At 48.8% G+C, this 19,251-nt stretch overlaps 1 protein-coding gene across 5 annotated transcripts in view; it reads right to left on the bottom strand.

Moving 5' to 3' along the window:
• GK (glycerol kinase) overlaps positions 1 to 19,251 on the bottom strand; it is a 2,191,429-nt gene that overhangs the window by 2,128,932 nt on the left and 43,246 nt on the right. For 2 of the 5 annotated variants that reach the window (XM_069637308.1, XM_069637309.1), the window contains exons 2-3: positions 4,004 to 4,098; positions 3,789 to 3,858 (exon numbers count right to left, since the gene is read on the bottom strand). The exons of the other annotated variants lie outside the window; for them this stretch is intronic. The gene's annotated coding sequence lies outside the window, so the exon portion shown is untranslated. The remainder of the gene's footprint in view (positions 1 to 3,788; positions 3,859 to 4,003; positions 4,099 to 19,251) is intronic. 5 annotated transcript variants of the gene reach the window in all.

The following is a 19,251-nucleotide window of genomic DNA, read 5'->3' as shown; positions in this document are numbered from 1 at the left end:
CGGACAGATGAACTAGCAAGGCAAATGCTCCAGGCACAGGCAGGCCAGGTCCCACTGCCAGGGTATGCCCCTCCTGCCGCGCCTCCACAGCCCACGCCAGTACAGGTGGTTCTTCCAGGGGGGGGGGGTTCCCCTGGCCCCACCAGAACGCTTCACAGGCGATCCGAATAATTATGCTATCTTTATGAATCAATGTCGCCTACATTTCTTGTACAGACCTGGGGCATTCCCCAACGTTCAAGCAAGAGTGGCATTTGTACTCTCATATATGGGAGGTAGTGCAGTGGACTGGTCAATACCCTTGGTAAACCAGGATGATCCTTTGCTTCGAGACTTCAGAGGTTTGCAGCGTGAAATGGAGAAACTATTTGCACGGCATACTCAAGGGCGGGCTCTGGACAATGAACTGTTATCACTACGGTAGGGTAATCAAAACCTACTAACATATATCGCTTCCTTCATTCGTCTGATAGCACAAACTAACTGGCCAGAGGAGAAAAGAACTACGCTTTTTTTACCGAGGCTTGCGAGGGGAACTTTAGGACGTAGTAGCCCAAGTAGTAAATCCCCCAGAAAGATGTGCTGAATACATCGACCTGACAGTGCAGCTCGATCACAGATTGCAGGATCGGAAGATGGATCGGGCCAAGGCTGAGGGGCGGGCGGTCAGTCTACGTGCAACCCTGTGAGAATCAAACCAAATCACACAATCAGTCCGAGCCAATGCAAATCAGAGGCTTGCAGAGCCCACTCACCAAGGCAGAAAGGGAGAAAAGAAGACAGCAGCAGCTTTGTTCGTACTGTGGTAAGGCAGGTCACTATCTCCGATAATGCTGCGTGAAACCACCCAGGAAAGCAGTTGGAGCAACTAACAAGAGTGAAGAAGAAGAACAGGACTCGGGGAAACTCCAACACTCGGCAAGCGTAGGGGTCCACTTGTCGAGCAGTGAAAAGGAACCTATACAGACCTCACATCTAGTCATCCCTGTGCTCCTGGTAAACCACAAGTAACCATTGAAAATACATGCCTTGGAGGCATACACTGACAGTGGGGTTGTGGGAAATTACATGGACCAAGATCTGGCTTCCCATATAGGCCTTCCTCTCGACAGAAGCAGGTTTCGGAAAACGTCACAGCAGTTGATGGATCTCAGCTATCATCCGGCCCAGTGACGCATTACACCGAGAGGTCACGCTTATGTGTCAGGACGGTCACCAAGAGGACATTACCTTCGATCTCATCGGCGCTCCTCAGTTCCAGATGATATTGGGAATGCCCTGGCTGGAGACCCACAATCCCAAGATTGACTGGCGTAAACGAGTTCTGACCTTTCCCCAAGACTGTGCCAACACCTATTATAGCAAGGGATTCTCATTAAAAGGTTTTACCAACCCAGGTTCGTCGAAGAAAGAAACCATACTGGGCCTCACCAGTTCACTACCACCTGAATATCTGGATTACCAAGATGTCTTTCAAAAAGAGAAAGCGAACACCCTACCTCAGCACAGACCGTAAGACTGCCAAATTGATCTGGCACCTGGAGCTCAAGTTCCCTGCAGCCGGATTTACGCCCTAACAGAACAGGAAAACCAGCATCTAAAAACCTACCTCGATCAGTAATTGGCAAATGGCTTAATTCGCTCGTCCAAGTCCCTTGCATCCTTGCCCCTCTTTTTTGTGCCTAAAAAGGAGGGAGACCTGAGAACTTGCATTGACTACAGAGCACTTAACCATATCACAGTAAAAAAAGTCAAAAATGCTCAGCTATACACAAAACTAGACTTACGAGGGGCCTACAATCTAGCAAGAGTAAAAAAAGGAGACGAGTGGAAGACGGCCTTTCGCACGAAATATGGCGTTTATGAAGATCAGGCTATGCCCTTTGGACTATGTAATGCCCCGATGGCATTCCAATTCATGAATGACGTGCTCTGCGAACTGTTGGACGCCTGCGCTCTTGTCTATATTGATGACATTCTTATCTATTCGACCACCAAAGAGGACCACGTCAACCATGTCCAGGCAGTTTTGGAGAAACTGCGGCAACACCTGCTATATGCCAAATTGGAGAAATGCTTCTTTCATGTGACAGAGGTAGAAATCATCTGCTTTATTCTCACACCACGGGGCATACGCATGGACACGCGCAAGGTTGACGCTATCCTTAAATGGCCCTCACCGACATCCATAAAGGGAGTACAGAGTGTACTCTGGTTCGCCAGCTTTTATCGCCGGTTCATTCCCAGGTTCTCCCAGATCGTCCACCCAATCACCTCTTTACTACGGAAAAATAAACAATTTAATTGGTCCGCAGAGGCAGAGAACGCCTCCCAGGAGCTAAAACAAGCATTTTCCACAGCACCAATTTTACTGCATCCTCGACCAGAACTACCATACGTGGTCGAAAATGATGCTTCCAACATAGCAATGGGAGCAGCCATGTCACAACGAGACCCCGAAACAGGTCAGTTGCATCCCGTGGCATTCTGGTCTCACAAGTTTTCAGCCCCTGAATTGAATTATGCAATCACTGATAAAGAACTGATAGCAATTAAGGCAGCGTTCAAAGCCTGGAGACATTATCTTCTTGGAGCTAGACATACAGTCACTGTCGTCACGGATCATCGCAATCTACAATATATGTAGACCGCTAAAGCGCAATCATCACGCCAACTCCGTTGGGCTCTCTTCTTTGCGGAATATGAATTCGTCATCACCTATAGACCCGGCGTATGCAATGGAAAAGCAGACGCCCCGTCTCGCCTGAGTGAGGGAGAAGCATTCACTACACAAGACCCTATGGCCATCATCCCTGAAGGACCAATCCAAGGCATGATTGCTGCAACCGTAAATATAAATGGAGGGAAATCAGGTATAGTTAGGGATGGCAGGGGGGGGGGTAAACCTGACATATCATAAACCAAAAGAAAAAGACCCCCACGCTAGTCATAGGTTATAAGCACACACATTACTGGATACTATTGGGATTCTCACACTATCAACAACAGTACAAGTGTAGGTACATGGAAGTTCTAGGAAAATACAACCTGGCTTCATCAATAAATTCTGTTAAAAAGAATACATTTTAATAAAAACTGTAATTGTATAAAAACAAATACACAAAAACTCACATATAAAAACTGACAAATGTGACAAGTGCTACAAAAAGTGCTAAGTGCTGGTCACAACAACCAACAATGTGCAAGGTTCACAATTGATCTGTATCTCTTCTCTGAGATATTATAATGACATCAAGTGTACATGTGAATATCTGAACAGTTTCAGGTACTCGTAACCTTAATTCTTAGTTAAACAGCAGAACCACATAAAAAAATAGAATCAAAGTCCCTTGTTATATAGTGACTCTAATTGTGATGCCTGAGTCAACATATACCTAAAGTGCATCATATAAGATTGGTACTAATCCAGATACTACTCAGTTGTATCTGTGAAAGCCCTACATGTTTAGTTCCTGAAGTCTTTCAAACTAGTGGCAGGAACTTCTTCAGGGGAACGTATGAGCCAGGGTCAGGGGGCACCCACAGCCCAACTTGTGGTGGTGTCAAGAAAACACTTGAGGAGTTGTCATGAAGGTGTGAAGACTTAGGTAGTGTATCCCAATGGGCACTACAGTGGAATATGAGTCCCAGTTCACTTGTGATTATTACAAGTGAGTCGATCCAGGGTAAACCTATTAATGAAAACAAACCACTGACTCATTAGTGTGGTTGCTTAAATGGGTACATCAGTAATTATCACTCTGAGTTAGATGTAGATAGGAGCTTACCGTCTCTCAGTGTCGGTAAAGCATCCTTGATAACTGCATTCAACCTTTGAGTCGCAGTATAGAAATATCCCTGTAGACATACAAAATGACAGGACAATTAGTCCTATAAACCGTAGTGGTGCAAGAACTAGACAGCATATGGCAAAATCCATATTTTGGGAAAAATTGGCAGCCGATAGTAATGGCGAACACAGATAAAAAGGAGGGCGACTTACTTCACTCGTGCCTCAATATAGAGTGAGCAGGTAGTTGGTAAAGCAATGGGATTATTTCTTAAGAGGACATCAAGTCAGCAGGTGCTGGGATCAACCTGTAGGTCAAACAACACTATGTTTAGTGTTCAAATTATGCAGATTGGTCAACTCATGTTAGCAGTGTACTGATACAAAAGACACTATATTGAGTGTCCGAATAATTAAGATAGGTCAAACACACGGTATATAGTGTAGTATAAACGAAAAATTGCAGTCAGGGACATGTGGAGATGGTCACCAGAAGAGAAACGATTGGCTACATAAATAGACTCCAATATGATAAAGAGAAATGGCTGTCAGGCGAGTAGTGTAAGATGGAGGGCATAGGTAGTACCTTGTAGAGTTCCTTAAATAGGTCAGGCTGGGCAGGCGCTCCGTCAGTGGAGCTGCTCTCTGGGCTCTCAGTGTGGCAACTGGGAAACCAAAGCACCGTTCGCCTGCTATAGTATATTAGAAAGACATGCCCCTATTACGCATGTGTGAAGCAAGGTACACTGGTCGCTAGACTCAGTCACGTGTCGCGCGCGGCAGTGTAACCGCAGTGGAGCTGGAACTAGACCTGGAGATGGCAGTCCTGCGCGCGTGCGCACAGCAGGCTGCAGCTACTCTCTTCGTTCGGCATATAATTCGCGGCAAAGTAACCGCAGTGAAACAGGGACTGGACTTAAAAATGACAGTCCTGTGCACATGCGCACGGTAGAGTGCAATTACTGTCCTCATTTGTGATGACTCGAAAGGGGAGAGAGAAAAAGGAATATGGAAATGGGGTAAACTCATAATGATGTGCGCATGCGTAAAACCCAGTAACGCTACTCAAATCAAGTATCATGTGTTGCAAACAAGAATGAAGGCAACGTAAAACAGATCAAAACGGGTCGTGCTTCAAAGTATGTGGCGTTGAAATGTAATATAACGTGAATCACTCAGGTATGTATCTGCCTCTATCAAACCGCATTAAAGATACCAAATACTACATGAATAGTTATAAGGTAGTGGCTATTCACGTGTGTTACATAAACCATGTACCCGGTTATCAAGTGCATAGGGAACTAAACATATACGATAGTTGCGCCACGTCACCCTATCGTTAGTGCAAGTGCTTATGCTCATCACCCTACGCTATCAATGATGAGCAGCGTAGATAGGACATCTTACTGGAGTCGCATCCAAATAGCAGATAAGCAAATCTAGCTGTCTGCAGTGTGGTTCGATACTTAGGACTGTGTCAGGAAATACAAAAATTATAACAATATTTTGTATTAGTTAATAAAAACGTTCCAGTCAATGTTTTCATTAAGTCCCAGGGGGTAACTTTCGGTCAGAAAAATCATCTTCTGCTCTTGTATGCCAAGTGTCCGTTTGTCCACACTTATATCCCGAGTTTTTGTCCAATTTTCAAAATCACAGTCCATCCGAGTTCTTCCGGTTTGTGTCCTAGGCTAGTGAAATGTCCCACCATTGATGCATTGGCCGTATTGTTCCTTATACAGCGCTTTGTGTTCTCCTATTCTGACCTTAATTTTTCTTTCAGTTTTGCCAATATAAAGTCTATCACAGGGGCACCAGATGGCATACACTACCATTGTGGAGTTACAATTAGTGAGGACTCTGTGTTCCCATCTTTTGTGCAAACCTAAATCAATATCTTTCATTCTGCTAGTCTGTGCACAACAATTGCAGTGGCCGCATGGACTATGGCCCGTGGTTCTGGGGAGACCCCAGCTTTCTTTTAATGTAGATTGTGCACTCGGTTTAACATCAACATAATTTCTGGTCGTTAGTTCTTTTTAAATTCCTACTTCTTCAGAATGCACATTTAGGTGTAGATAATGGACATTCACCTTTTTCCAACACATGCCAGTTGCGTCTCACAATCTTAAATATTTCATTTGTCAATGGGTTATATGTACTCACAAATACAATCTTGTCATCATTGGCTTTTTTCTCTCTATATTCCAGAATGCTGCAACCACCACTCTAGACAACTTAAAATCTGACCTGCAACACTTCATGAGTCCACCAGCGCAACAGGAATGGCTAGGGAAGGGAGACCGGTATACGATAGTGGACAACCTACCATACTACCAAGGACGATTGTACATCCCGGATAAGAAATTACAGAATCAAATCATCGCAAACTATCACGATTCATTAGTAGAAGGGTATCCGGGAATAGCCAAAACCCAAGCTAAAATAAAGAAAAATTACTGGTGGCCAACTTGGCGAAAGCACATTGTCCAGTTCATCGCAACCTGTGGCACCTGTGTACAACACAAGTCCCAAAAACAAAGTCCTGCAGGTCTGCTACGTCCTTTAGAAGTACCCCCAGCACCTTAGCATACGCTATCAATAGATTTTATTACAGACCTTCCCTCCTGTAACGGATACAATACCATCTTAGTCGTCGTAGATCTGTTTTCCAAAATGGCCCACTTAATTCCCCTGAAAGGTCTCCCAGCTGCTTCTACTCTGGCTACCGTGTTTTTGGAACAGATCGTCTGACTACACGGGTTCCCATCAATATTGATATCAGACCGAGGAACTCCGTTTGTCTCTGCATTCTGGAAAAGGTGTTGTAAAATTGCCAAAAATCGACCTCCGGTTATCTACAAGCCAACACCCCCAAACCGACGGCCAGACCAAACGGACTAACCAGACCCTGGCGCAATACATAATGTATATGCTGCAACAAACCGAGGATACCTGGAAGGACATACTTTGGTTAGCAGTATACGCATATAACAACTCCATTCACACCAGTACGGGACAAAGCCCATTCTACATAGTGTACAGTCGACATCCACGGACATCCATTTTCGACCCACTCAAATCATTAGAAATGCCCGCTGTAATGACCTTACACAAAACCATCACCCAGGTTTTTAAGGAAGCAGCAGAGCATCTTGCCAGAGCCAAAGAGAAACAGAAGCAGTTTGCGGATCGACACCGAAGGGAAGCACCCAACTACCAAGTCGGATCCAAGGTTTGGTTAGCATCCAAAAACATCCCCCTGAAACGACCACGGGCGTTCCGTCCCAGATTTCTGGGACCCTACACTATCAAGGCTGTGATCAACCCTGCGGCCATGAAATTAGAATTACCGGCCCACTTGCGTATCCACTCAGTGTTTCATGTCTCCCTCCTAAAACCATTGAGACCAGGTACGTGGATCGATACTCCACAGGATCCCGAAATAGTTGAAGGAGAACCAGAATACGAAGTTAAAAGGATCCTAGACTCTAATATGGTCCAATCCAAGTTATACTACCATATAGACTGGAAAGGTTATGGACCCCAAGATCGGACCTGGGAACCCAGTGAGCAGGTCTACACTCCACGATTAATCAGGGAGTTCCACCGCAATAACCCCACTAAACCAGGGCCAGGGGGGAAACCACCCATGAGAGGGGCCTTGAGGGGGACTGCTGTCATGGCCACAGGCCCCAGAACACAAAAAACACACCATCTAGTGATGGGGGCAATGGGTCACTTAACTCACTTATGTCCCTTTGGGACCTATAAACACAGGGGCCCTGGCTGGACTCAGTCCTGGTGCCTTTGACGCCAGGCTCACATAGAGATGTGAGCAGGCACACTTTATTTCAGTGCAGGAGTACTTTTACTTTATTTCAGTGCAGGAGTACTTTCATTTTACAAGAACTTTCTAGGAGCTGAAAGCCTTTATTCCAGAGAACATCCTCATGTGCTGACTCATCGGGTGTGGCTCCCTAGGCCTGGTCTTCATGTGCTGACTCATCGGGTGTGGCAGGGTATGGCAGGCAGGCTGAACCTGGTGGGCTTGGCTTCAGAGGCTCAGCTATATAAGCTTATAAGCTGCTCCAGCCTTAAGGCCGGTGCTTCGCATTACTGTGCACTCGCGTGCAACGTGATGCTCACCGCTGCTTGGACCAGTTTACTTACCTTTGAAACCAGGCGTTCTCCCGCATACTCACCTCCAAGAAACCGGTGCTTTATTGCTTCATCTGCAGATTCATCTCCTGACATCCAGTGATCGTGAACCTGATGCCACAGCACCGCACTTCGCATCCACGAACTCGGAACCTGTGAAGAAGAAGAAAGACAAGGTTAGAACATCCGTCCTAGGGCAGCGCCGCATTTGAACCCCACGCGCCCCCTAGTTAACAATTTACCAGCCACTGTACCGCTGCAGCTTTGTTCCTCATTCTCTCCGGCTGTCGCCTTGAGCTCCGCAGCTTCCGCCGGGCCGGCAACATCACCTGCAAGGGAAGAAAGCAAAAGAGCAAACATCAAAAGTGGAACGACAGCAATAGAAGACAATGAACTTGACAATACAACAAAAACAGACAAGGAAAGACAAAGGCAAACAGGAACACTTACCTGAAGTATAGTGGCTTAGTCACAGCAGGACTGGACTACCACGTGAAAGGGACCAGTGAAGGAACTCTGTCCAGATCATACAAGCGCCCCTGCCAGAAGCAGCAGGACGGAGTGCTCACCAAAACTAATCAACAGGTGAGCTTTCCAGGGACAGCGCATCCGGCGGGTACCACGGTTTGGGAGAAGGGGTCTGGAATGGGATCAGGCGCCCAAGTTGGCATACTCATGCACCCTATTCTCCACTCAGGAGCAGTCCCGAGCAGCATAACCTATTACCACCGGTCACCACATAAGCGCAGAGGGTGAAGTCGGACCCGAGCGATCTCACCCACGGGAGGGCTGCAACCGTGCCCCAACGCCTCCGCAGAGACCAGGTGAGCGTAACAGCTATGTGCACTATGCACTCCCCCACATATATAGATATGTACCCTGTACCTTAAAAAAACTTTTAAAAGAGAACTAATAAAAACAGAAGCTATTGAAAATCAAGTGCAAGTTAATTGTACCATAAAAGTGTTCAGAAAATGCATTCTTATTTTATCAATCATTTTGTATATAAAGAAACAACATTCATTGTACTTGTCAGCTTTGCTTCGCCGATTAAATTTCTTCGTCTTTTTAATATAAACATCCCTTGTCCCTTCCATCCCCCCTCCCCTCCGGAGACTAGATGGTTTAGAAGTTTGTTCGTCGTGCATGAGTTTTTAACCTGTTTTTGGGCAGTGTAGCATGGGGTTATTTATACATATTAAGGAAGGGCAGCCATTCCATTTCACTACTCGGGGTGAGATCATGGAGCGCTCCTGTGATGTTCTCCATCTCATACAGTTCTTTGACTTTCTGGATTCAAGCGATTTGTGAGGGAAGGGCTTGCGATTTCCATTTTATTGCGATGCAAGCCCTGGCTGCTAGTAACGGGAAGTGCGGCATGTGTGCCAGCTTTGTCCAGTGACCTCCTTGCTCCTCAAGGGCAAACAGCACTAGCTAGGGGTTGTGGTTTCGCTCAATTCCATCTAGTTGCTTAATCCATCCCAGCACTTCCTTCCAGAATTCCTGCAACTTGGGGCAGGCCCACCACATGTACCAGTAATCCGCTTGTTCGCCGCATCCCCTCCAGCATTGTGGGCTGGTTGGTCTTGGATAACCGTTTAGGTCCGAATTGCCACCTGCGGAGGAGTTTCAGGCCATGCACTTTATATTGTGCCGCTATGGCGGTTTTGTGGGCGCCCATGCACATTCGACTTCATTGTTCGTCGCTCAGTTGTTGGCCCCAGTCATTTTACCACCTTCTACGGAGTGCTCTATTTTTGTTGGGATGGGCGTTCAGGAGGTTTTTGTTTAGTCTAGAGATGATGCCTTTTGTGGATGTCGCTTCACTTAGTGGGCCTCATCACGAGTTGGGCGATAACCTTTAAATCCGGCAGAAACTGTATTAGCGCTGCCAATACCACTCCGCCGGATCAAGACTGTAAATCCCGCCAGCGCCATTACAGCTGGCAGTAGTACAGCTGGCTGTAATAGCGCCAACTGCAATAGCGCCGGCATCCAAACATGCCATTACAGAGCCATCACAAGTCTGGCGTTGGCGCTGTTAGCGCCAGAAAACCGGCTGTAAAGCCGCCAAAAATACCCCTGGCCAAATACTGGAGGTAAAAGAACACATTTGACAGCAATATGAGCCCAGGTAAAAACAATGCACACTAGAGGACTACAAAAGACCCACCCATCCACAACACACCCTTCCCAACACCATGTTGCCATTTGGAGCCGAGAGCCTTGATGCGGACATGTACTTGCTGCGCCTGGAGCTACAGAGGCCTGCCAACCAGACCAGGGCCCTGGGGGCACAGGGGGTGGTGGGGATGTGGAGGAGAAGCAGGAGGAGACCAGCACCAGCAAGGTGGCCAGCCATCCCAGGGTCAGGCCAACACCCTGGGCCCTGACTGATGGGCAGCTGGTGAGTGAGTGAGTACAGGCTGGACAGGGCTACCATCACCCAGTTGCTGGACACAATCCAGGCTGTCATGATTCCTGCCCCTCATGTCCCCAGCCCTCCAAGATGTCAGGCTGGAGCCAGGCCACGATCACCTACATGGCCCTCAAAGGCCTCTCCATCCCTCCAAAGACCCACTTGGAGTCAGACTTGGCGCTTGAGGCACCAGCCTCACTCACTCACTCACTCCCATAGGATAACATTGGGGATTGGACTTGTAGTGCATTGATGGGGACAAGATGGATGCCCCCACATATTTCGGTTCCCAGAACTGCGTGTGCGGTCTAGTCTTTTGGGTGTGGTTCAGCTCAGAGACATCTTGGATACCCAGAGACTATTTAAGCCACACCCAGGCTGAGAAACATGCTTTGCGTTTTCTGCACCTGCAGCGTGACACTCACCGTGTTCGGATCGGTCTCCAGTAGGCCTGCATCTATCTTCTGCGCTCAGCTCCTGCAAGAACAAGAACACCGTTAGGAACAGCCTTACCTCGCAGCGCTTCTGCCCATCATTCATCGCTCCTTCTGTTCTGCGGGCATCTTCGGCGGTGTCATTCCCATCCCGGCACGTCGCTTCCTAAGGAAAAGGGAAAAGAACAGAAAAAAGGCATTAGTAAGCATTCTGCAAATCTTCGCTTTTTTTTAAATACTGTACGAGCTTCAAACGCTTACCTGAATCCAAGCCGCTCTGGGGGAACTCTGTCCCCGGAACTTCTCATCCATCTGCAAGAGGGAAAAGACACTCCAGGTTAGCGTGGAAACATCTAGAGGCACCGCATACCGCGCTTACCCACCGCATTTGTTCTTCATAACCGGCATCCACGTTGAAAACGTTGCGGCACCTAAAAAAGACAGAAAAATAACTCAGTTCAATGCAAATACGAAAGGGGTGCATTGCGCATTGCGCGCTCTCACCTTCAGCGCTGCTCATCTCAGCAGCAGGCCGCCATCCCTGGACACCGGCCATCATCTAAGGAAGGAAAGGAACAAAGTTAGAGAACTGTTCAAAAGACTCATTACACTTACCTGTTGGACTCTTGCCAGTGAAGTAACTAGGCAGCAACGAGCCCGTATCAAACAACGCGCCCCTGCGCTGAAAGCAGGACGGAGAGCACACTATCCAAGAAAACAAGGTGAGCTGTGGATCAAAGGGAAGGGTTGGACCCCAGGGACAATAGGGAGTTAAACTCTACCAATCCTGTGTTTCAGGCCCAGTCTCCAGTCGAATAGCCTCCAGGGAAGGGTTCGAGGCCGTAAGAGGTCAGAACAGGCTGAGTGACGTCCCCGTGGATACCAGGTGAGCGTTACACAAAGGCAGCCGTATAGCCATCAGCACTGCTGTTCCCCCACTTGTGAAGCTTGTGTCCGTTCTACAGTACCTCGGGACTGGCAGGTTCCAACACACTGTTGCCATGATGCATGGTATGGCCCAGTCCATCTTCGGTGCCGTGCTGGGACAGGTGCTGGATGCACTGCTGCTCCATGTCAATGAGCACATTGCATTGCGAGCCACACAGGTCAACCAGCTCAAAGCACCGTTCCATGCCATTGCCCAAGTCCAGAAGGTCATAGCAGCCCTAGACTGCACACATGTAGCACTAGTAGCACCCTGGGAACATGAGGCAGCCTACAGGAATCGTACGAATTACCATTCCATGAACGTGCAGATGACCCATGGTCCTGCGCAACAGTACCCTGCCAGTCTACATGGACAGGCACAGAGGCCAAAACACATGGATGTTGGGGGAGTACAAATCTAGTCTGAAATGCATGCCAATTTACATCTGTTGGGGGGGTCATACACACATGAATCCCTGCATGCTAGCAGAAGACACAGGCAGCACTAGCACAACACCATTTCCATGCATGTGCCTCGCACGAGAACCCTTGCACACGTTCCACACAGCAGAACACACCAAGTCTGAATGGCACACACTTGTGAAAGCACAGTCACATATGGAAGCCCAACTACCACAAAGCATTGTGTGTGTTGCAGTGCGGCTCCTCACCCTGACACAAAAGAGATATCCCACCCTGGCCACCAGACAGTCATGCCAATAGAGTCCTAATGTAGGCACATCCACAAAACCACCATACACGAGTAGTTGGAGTCACGACAATGACCATCCCTGAGACAGTGACTTCTGATTGGCCAATCACATGACTGGCCAAATGTACATTATTGTGCCAAGTAGCAAACGCAACACCAGCCATAGAGAATGCCACAACACTTGGCCTAATAACATGTCGCCTGAACATGCAGATATAAGGGTACCCGCATCCAGAAATAAGGGGCAGAGTACTGTGACATTTAGACACATGGGTGGTGCATGCAGTAACTACTCCATTGATTGAATACTGCACCTTGCACAGCACACGCCACAATGAAAGTAGGTATATGAAAAAGTAGCGTACGTTTACTACAGGAGTGTGACACACAAACATTAATATGTTAATGCTGCATGTAAACCTCAGCCCATGCATGTCCCGGAAGGCGAAGGATGTATGACAACATTGCACTGAGATAGCATGGACCTTTTCAACACATACTTGATTATGCTGCCAATGTCACTGATGTCTGTGCCTTGGCCTAATATGATTCAGGATACCCGTAGTACACATGGCTCATGACCCCTGTGCGTAATCCACACACTCCAGCTGAGCTGGTATACAACATTGCCCATGGGCGTACACGCATCTGTGTGGAAATGGCATTTGGATTGCTGAAGGCACGCTTCCAGTGCCTAGACCGTATAGGGGGGGCATTGATGTATGCACCAGAGAAAGTTGGCAAAATCGTACTTGCCTGTGCCATGCTGCACAACATTTGCCGTCGCAGGCATGTGCCACTGCCCCCCCCCCTCCCACCGACACTGATGGCCAGCCACCTGGGGATGGGTGTGATGATGAAAATGTGCCCTAAGCCTGCGCACAAGCACACAGGGATGGGGTGAGGGAGGGGAGGTTGGCCAGACAGGCCCCGATTGACAATAATTTTTGATCTGGTGGATGGGTACATGCAACACATATCACTTGTAAAATAAAGAGCACTTTAACACAATCATGAATGTCCATGCTTTGTATGCATAAATAACAGGATTTATTATCAGTTGAACAATCCCCCCCACCCCCTGTGAACTCACCAGGACACAAACCTCCCTCCACCCTGTGACGTCCCCAGCACACAATCCTCCCTCCCACCTGTGAACTCCGCAGCACACAATATCCCCTCCCTCCTGTGAACTCCCCAGCACACAATCCCCCCTCCCCCTTATTAACTCCCCAGTACACAATCCCCCTTCACCCCCTGAGAACTCCCTAGCACACAATCCCCCCTCGCCCCCTGTGAACTCCCCAAAAAACAGTGGGTCCATGTGCCCAGGGCTCTGCACAACTGTGCTATGGCCATCTAGGATGGTCGTGGGCGCTTCCCTCGTCCGGGTCCCTCTGGTGAGCGGCGTGGGAGACTGCGCAAGGAACAGTGCCTGGGTGAAGCCTCCAGGGATCCCTCTGTGCGTGTTGTAGAGATAGATGGAATAGCTCCTGAAAACTGCAGCTGCTGGCCGAGCAGATTGTTGCCTCCCGCATCTGCTCAGCATGTGCCGATTTGCCCTCGCACAGCTCGCGTACTCTTTGTCCAAATCCTGTTAGGGCCGCTGTACAGCACTCCACCACTCTACGGGTGCACACATTATCACGTGCCATGGTCTTGCCAGCATTGCGTATGGCACAGCTTATTGCCTTGATGTGGCGATTGTGCGAAACAGACATGGCCTCAATTCTCAGCTGTCGAGCCTCCATCACAACCAACTCACCCATTACAGCCGGTACTGTGGAGATGTGCCTGTCAGGTGTGCTGTTGATTGACTGACAGGTCTACGCGGGGTGGCAGGGGAGCTGTTGGGGGACATGGCGGCATCTATGATGGGGCTGCTGCAGTTGGAGGTGCTGCCTTCAGGGGAACCATAAGACTGTCCACATCAGGCATCGGTGTGCGGGCATGGAGTACACGCACAGGTACATGGGGAGTGTCTGCTTCCACTGGCACGTGCTCCGGGCTCCCTTTTGGTGTGCCCAGCTCATGAGTGGCAAAGTGGCTGGGTAAGGACACCAGTGCAGTGTGTCGTACAACAGGAGATGTGTGGCCCTCATCCGAGTTAGACCCACTTGTGGCTCCCACCATATCCTGAATGCCCGTGGTGATTCCCGGCGATCGAGGCGCTGACTCCTTGCGGCCTTGTGGACGTTGCGCCGGTCTGAGTGGGCTCCGGTGGGGTGATGTGGGATGTGGGATGTGTCCTGCGTCTTGCCTTCTCATGCCTGTCCGTTTGCGTGGTAGTGGTGCTGGTTGATGTGCGTCGGGACATGCGGCTGGATGTGGATGCTGCTTTCCCCATCATCATTGTCCTGCGAGGATCGCTGTATGCCTGTGCGGTACATAGGGTGTTGGATGAGTTGAGGGCAGCTTACATTTGTATCATGCATTTCAAGCCTTACAGTGGCTTGGGGCACAGTTTCTATCAAGCTAGGTCATTGCATATTAGTCAGTCCCCATGTTGTCATTGGTGGAACGTGCTACAGCCGAGGGACACTGCTTGGACATGTTGGTGTGACATCTTCAGATGTCTGTTGTGAATGCACAGCTCCCATGTTGCTGTGCGTGGAGGTGGGGGGGATTTGATACGCACCCACACATCACGTTGCTGTGCCATACCCATGGACGCCTTTCCCTTGGGGCATTGGTCAATACATTTGAGGTATGTATGGTACAAGGGGGTGCAAGGGTATGGTGGTACGAGGGGGCACTAATGGGTGGCTGCGGTGCATCACACACATTGCAAACACATACTGGGATTGGAGGGGTGGGCCTAACAGTATTATGCGATTTTCAGTGGGGGTGTACTCACCTGCAGCCTCCTAGGTACCGGTGCCTGCCTCCGCTCCACCGATTCCCTCGATTGTGCCCATGTCTATCAGGGTGGTCATCTGCTCCTCCCAAGGTGTCAACTCGGGTGGTGGTGGTGGTGCTGCCCCTCCTCCAGTCCCCATGCTCTCGCTCCTGTGCTGGGCCAGGAGACCACGGACACGGACCTGCAAGTCATTCACCCACTTGCGGCATTCCTCCCCATCCCTGGGCACACGGCACCGCTGACACCTTCTGACTCACTTGTCTCCAGATCGGTGATCGCCGCTGTGCGCTTGTCTTGCGCTGCTGGGGGCCATACAGCTCTTGATGTCCTAGAACCTCCTCAACAAATATGGCAAGCTCCTGGTCCGTGAACTTGGGTTTTCGCACCCTGTCCAAGGCTGACTTGCCCCTGGTACGTTCCTGTGACATTTTCCATGTTTTTATTTAGGAGTGGATGGCTTACAGGGGCTGTGATTTTCGGAGGATTGTGATATCCAAGATGGCCACTGCTTTATTTTTCCTTTCTGGCGGCGACGCTTTTCCTGCGGCGCTAATAGCGCCATGGCCGGCAGTAGTGCAATGTGCGCTGGATTTACGGGTTCATGGCCGTGTGCGCGTGCATGCCGACTCATGATCTGGCGTTGTATCTGCCAGACAGCATGGCGTTAGCGCAAATAGCGCTCGACGGAAAATAAGCCAGGAAACTGCCTAACTCGTGATGAGGTCCAGTGTGTTTGAGTGGCGTTAGGTCTCTTTTTAATTGGTCCTTCCATTTCGGAGCGGTCAGAGCTCCCTTCAGTTGGAGGAATTGGAATGGGTTTAATGGTTTTATTTGTAGCCCTTCTTCTAGTGCCTGAATCGAGATGTACTCTGTCTTTTTTGACTAGTTGCCTTACCCTTTCCAGGCCCGCTTTGTACCATTTCTGGAATCTCAGTGGTTCTTGGATTATATTTCTGATGGGTGGAGCCCTCATGGGAGAGGGCCACATGGTTTGACCTTAGCTCATTTCGCTCTTATTCCACCATAATCTTAGGAGCGGACCCAGTGGTCTGTGATTGATGACTTTGGTTGGGAATGTTGATTTTGGAGCCCAGAGCCATTCCCAAAGGGTCACCGGTTGAATTACATAGTTTTCTATTTCGACGCATTGTTTGTCTTTGTCCGGTCTGAGGTGTGGGATCAGTGCCCTGTATTGGGCTGCTCGATAGTAGGTGTAGCAGTCTGGAAGGCCCACTCACCCATCCTCCTTGTCTTGGATCAAGGTGTTGTAGGTGATCCACTGTTTCCTCCCCTGCCATAAGAATTTGATAATTTTGGCCTTGATGTTGGCGAAGTGGGTCGTCAGGTTTTCTACTGGGAGCATTTGGTATTGGTAGAGGAACCTGGGTAGAATTGCCATCTTTATTGCGTTAAGGTGCCCCAACTAGGAGATAGTCAGTTTGGTCCATTTTGGTCAATTTTTCAAGTTCCCCCTTCAACTGTGTCATGAGGGGTGGGAGGTTGGCTTCATTCGGGTCCCCTGATGATTTTGTTATATTTATGCGCAAATATTTGAGCGTTTGGGGGGGGAGACCTGGATTCCTTGGATGGATCGGGGCTCTCTTGAGTCGTTCGGTGGGTCATTGTACAGAAATGGAATTGATTTGTCTTTGTTGACCTTCAGTCCTGCCCAGTTTCCATATTCCTTTATTGTTTGTAGAATCCTGGGTATGGCGGCAGCCGGGTTTTCCACATAGACAAGTAAGTCATCTGCAAACATTGCCAGCTTGTATTCAATGTCTCCCACTTTGATTCCTTCGATGGTTCAGTCTTTTCTTATCTCGTTCCCCAGGGGTTCTATGGACAGTGTATACAAGAGAGGCAAGAGGGAGCATCCCTGCCTTGTGCCTCTCGTCAGGTTGAATTCCCTTGATAGCTTGCGTCAACGGACTACGGGGGATTTATATAGTTCTTTAACCCCTTCCATGAATCAGTTTCCGAATCCCATTCTCGCCAATGTGGCCCAAAGGAACTCCCACTCTACCCGGTCGAATACCTTTTCTGAATCTAGGCTAAGGAGTGCCTGTCCCTCCCTTTCTCCCCCTTGAGTGCTCCATTAGGTCTATGGTCTTGCGCATGGCTACTGCACCATGCCTCCCTTTTTATGAAGCTCACCTGGTCTGGGCGGACCAGGCGGGGTATGATCCCTTCCATTCGAGTTGCCAGCGCTCTGGTATACAATTTGGCATCTGTGTTTAGCAATGATATTGGGCGGTCTGATTTACAACTCGCGTGGTCCCTTTCCGCTTTAGGGATCACTATTATATGGGCTTTTGTGAATGAGGGTGGGGCTTCTACAGTGTCTCCCATATGATTAAATAGTTTAGCCATGTAGGGGGCGAGTACGTCTACATAGCCGTCTTCCCCTAGCGTTCCTCCCGGGGGGGTCGAGGGGGGAGTCTAGCTATTGCCTGCCTTCACTTCTTCTGGTGTAATTGGGGAATTCTAGAGCTGCCCGTTCCGAGTGGACTAACTGCGTCATCCCTGTCTTTGCTAAGTATTTCTGCATCTCTATCGTGTTCTCAGGGTTTTCTGTTTTGTATAGACCTCCATAGTACTCTGCAAAAAGGTTGGCTATGCCTAGTGGGGATGTCTCCCAGCCTCCCTCCTCCTCCCCAATTCGGTCCATCCATCGCTCAGCTCTTTGGGATTTTAGTATGGCCGCTAGGAGCTTGTCTGCTTTGTCTCCTTTTTTGTAAAATGTTTGCTTTATAAACTTCAACTTGCGTATTATATCCCCTATCCCTAGCACCTTTAGGTTTGCTCTTTTCTGCTTGAGAGTTGTTAAGTGCTCCTCCCGGTAGGTTCCCACCCGCGTGTATGGCATTTTCTAGGGTCTTTATTTCTTTACCCAGTTTCTCCTCTTGCAGTCGTCTCTCCCGTTTCTTCCTGGATCCCTCTCTCAATATGATCCCTTTCCGTGTGGCCTTACCTGCCTCACATAGTGTGACGTCTCCCTCCTCCCCGTTGTCGTTTATTCCTCGATGGCTGCCTTGAGTTCCCCCGTAAAGATTTTATCCCTCCATAGATGGTCATTGAAACACCATCTGGGTTTGCGTTCCCCTATACCCTCTGTTTCTATGTTCATGGTTACCATGTCATGGTCCGACCATCCCACTGACCGGATTACACTGTCTGCAAGTAGCACGCTGTGTTCCAGGAACACTAGTAGGTAGTCCATTCTTGTGAATGTGTCATGCACATTGTACTTGAAATTGTACCCATTCCCCTCTGGGTGTAGTGATCTTCAGACATCTATTAAGGCCCTGACTTGCAATCTTTTCTTAAAAATACCCCCCCCCCCCAATAATCAGTCCCCCATGGTCAGGTTTTGTGGCCCTTCTATCAAGTTGGGGGTCTGCCCATGTATTAAAATCCCCTCCTATTATGGTTAATCCTCTGATGATTCCCATAATGGTTGAAAGGGCCAACTCTATGAATGCCCCTTGTCCCCGATTTGGAGAGTAAACGCCCGCTAGGGGGATCCATGTCCCTTCCCAGGTCCCCTGTACCACTAGGAGCCTGCCGTCCATCAGCGATTGAATCCTGAGATCTGACAGTCGGATTTGCTGGTTAAGTATTAGCCCCACCCCTGCTTTTTTCTCGGCAGTAGAGGCCCAGAACACTTGGCCTTTAGGGACCTCTCTTCTCCTGATTTCACTCTGGTTTCCTGGATGAAGAGGACGTCTAGAGATGCCCTCTCAAATTTGCGGACTACTAGTGACCATTTAGTTGGTGAGTTGAGACCCTTGACATTAAGAGTTCCCACCCTTAGAATATTTTAGCTATCATTTGTCTATCGGGTTCTACCGTTGCTGTAGCAGGTTTTTCTCCCCGATTTCACCCTCTATTCGCCCTTCCTTTTCCTTCCATTGCGTACCCATATTATTATTCTTTTTTAACCCTAGT

Source organism: Ambystoma mexicanum, chromosome 7p (genome assembly GCF_040938575.1).
Source record: "Ambystoma mexicanum isolate Mex_15411 chromosome 7p, UKY_AmexF1_1, whole genome shotgun sequence".
NCBI lineage: Eukaryota > Metazoa > Chordata > Amphibia > Caudata > Ambystomatidae > Ambystoma > Ambystoma mexicanum.
This window is presented reverse-complemented; position numbering and strand designations above follow the sequence as displayed.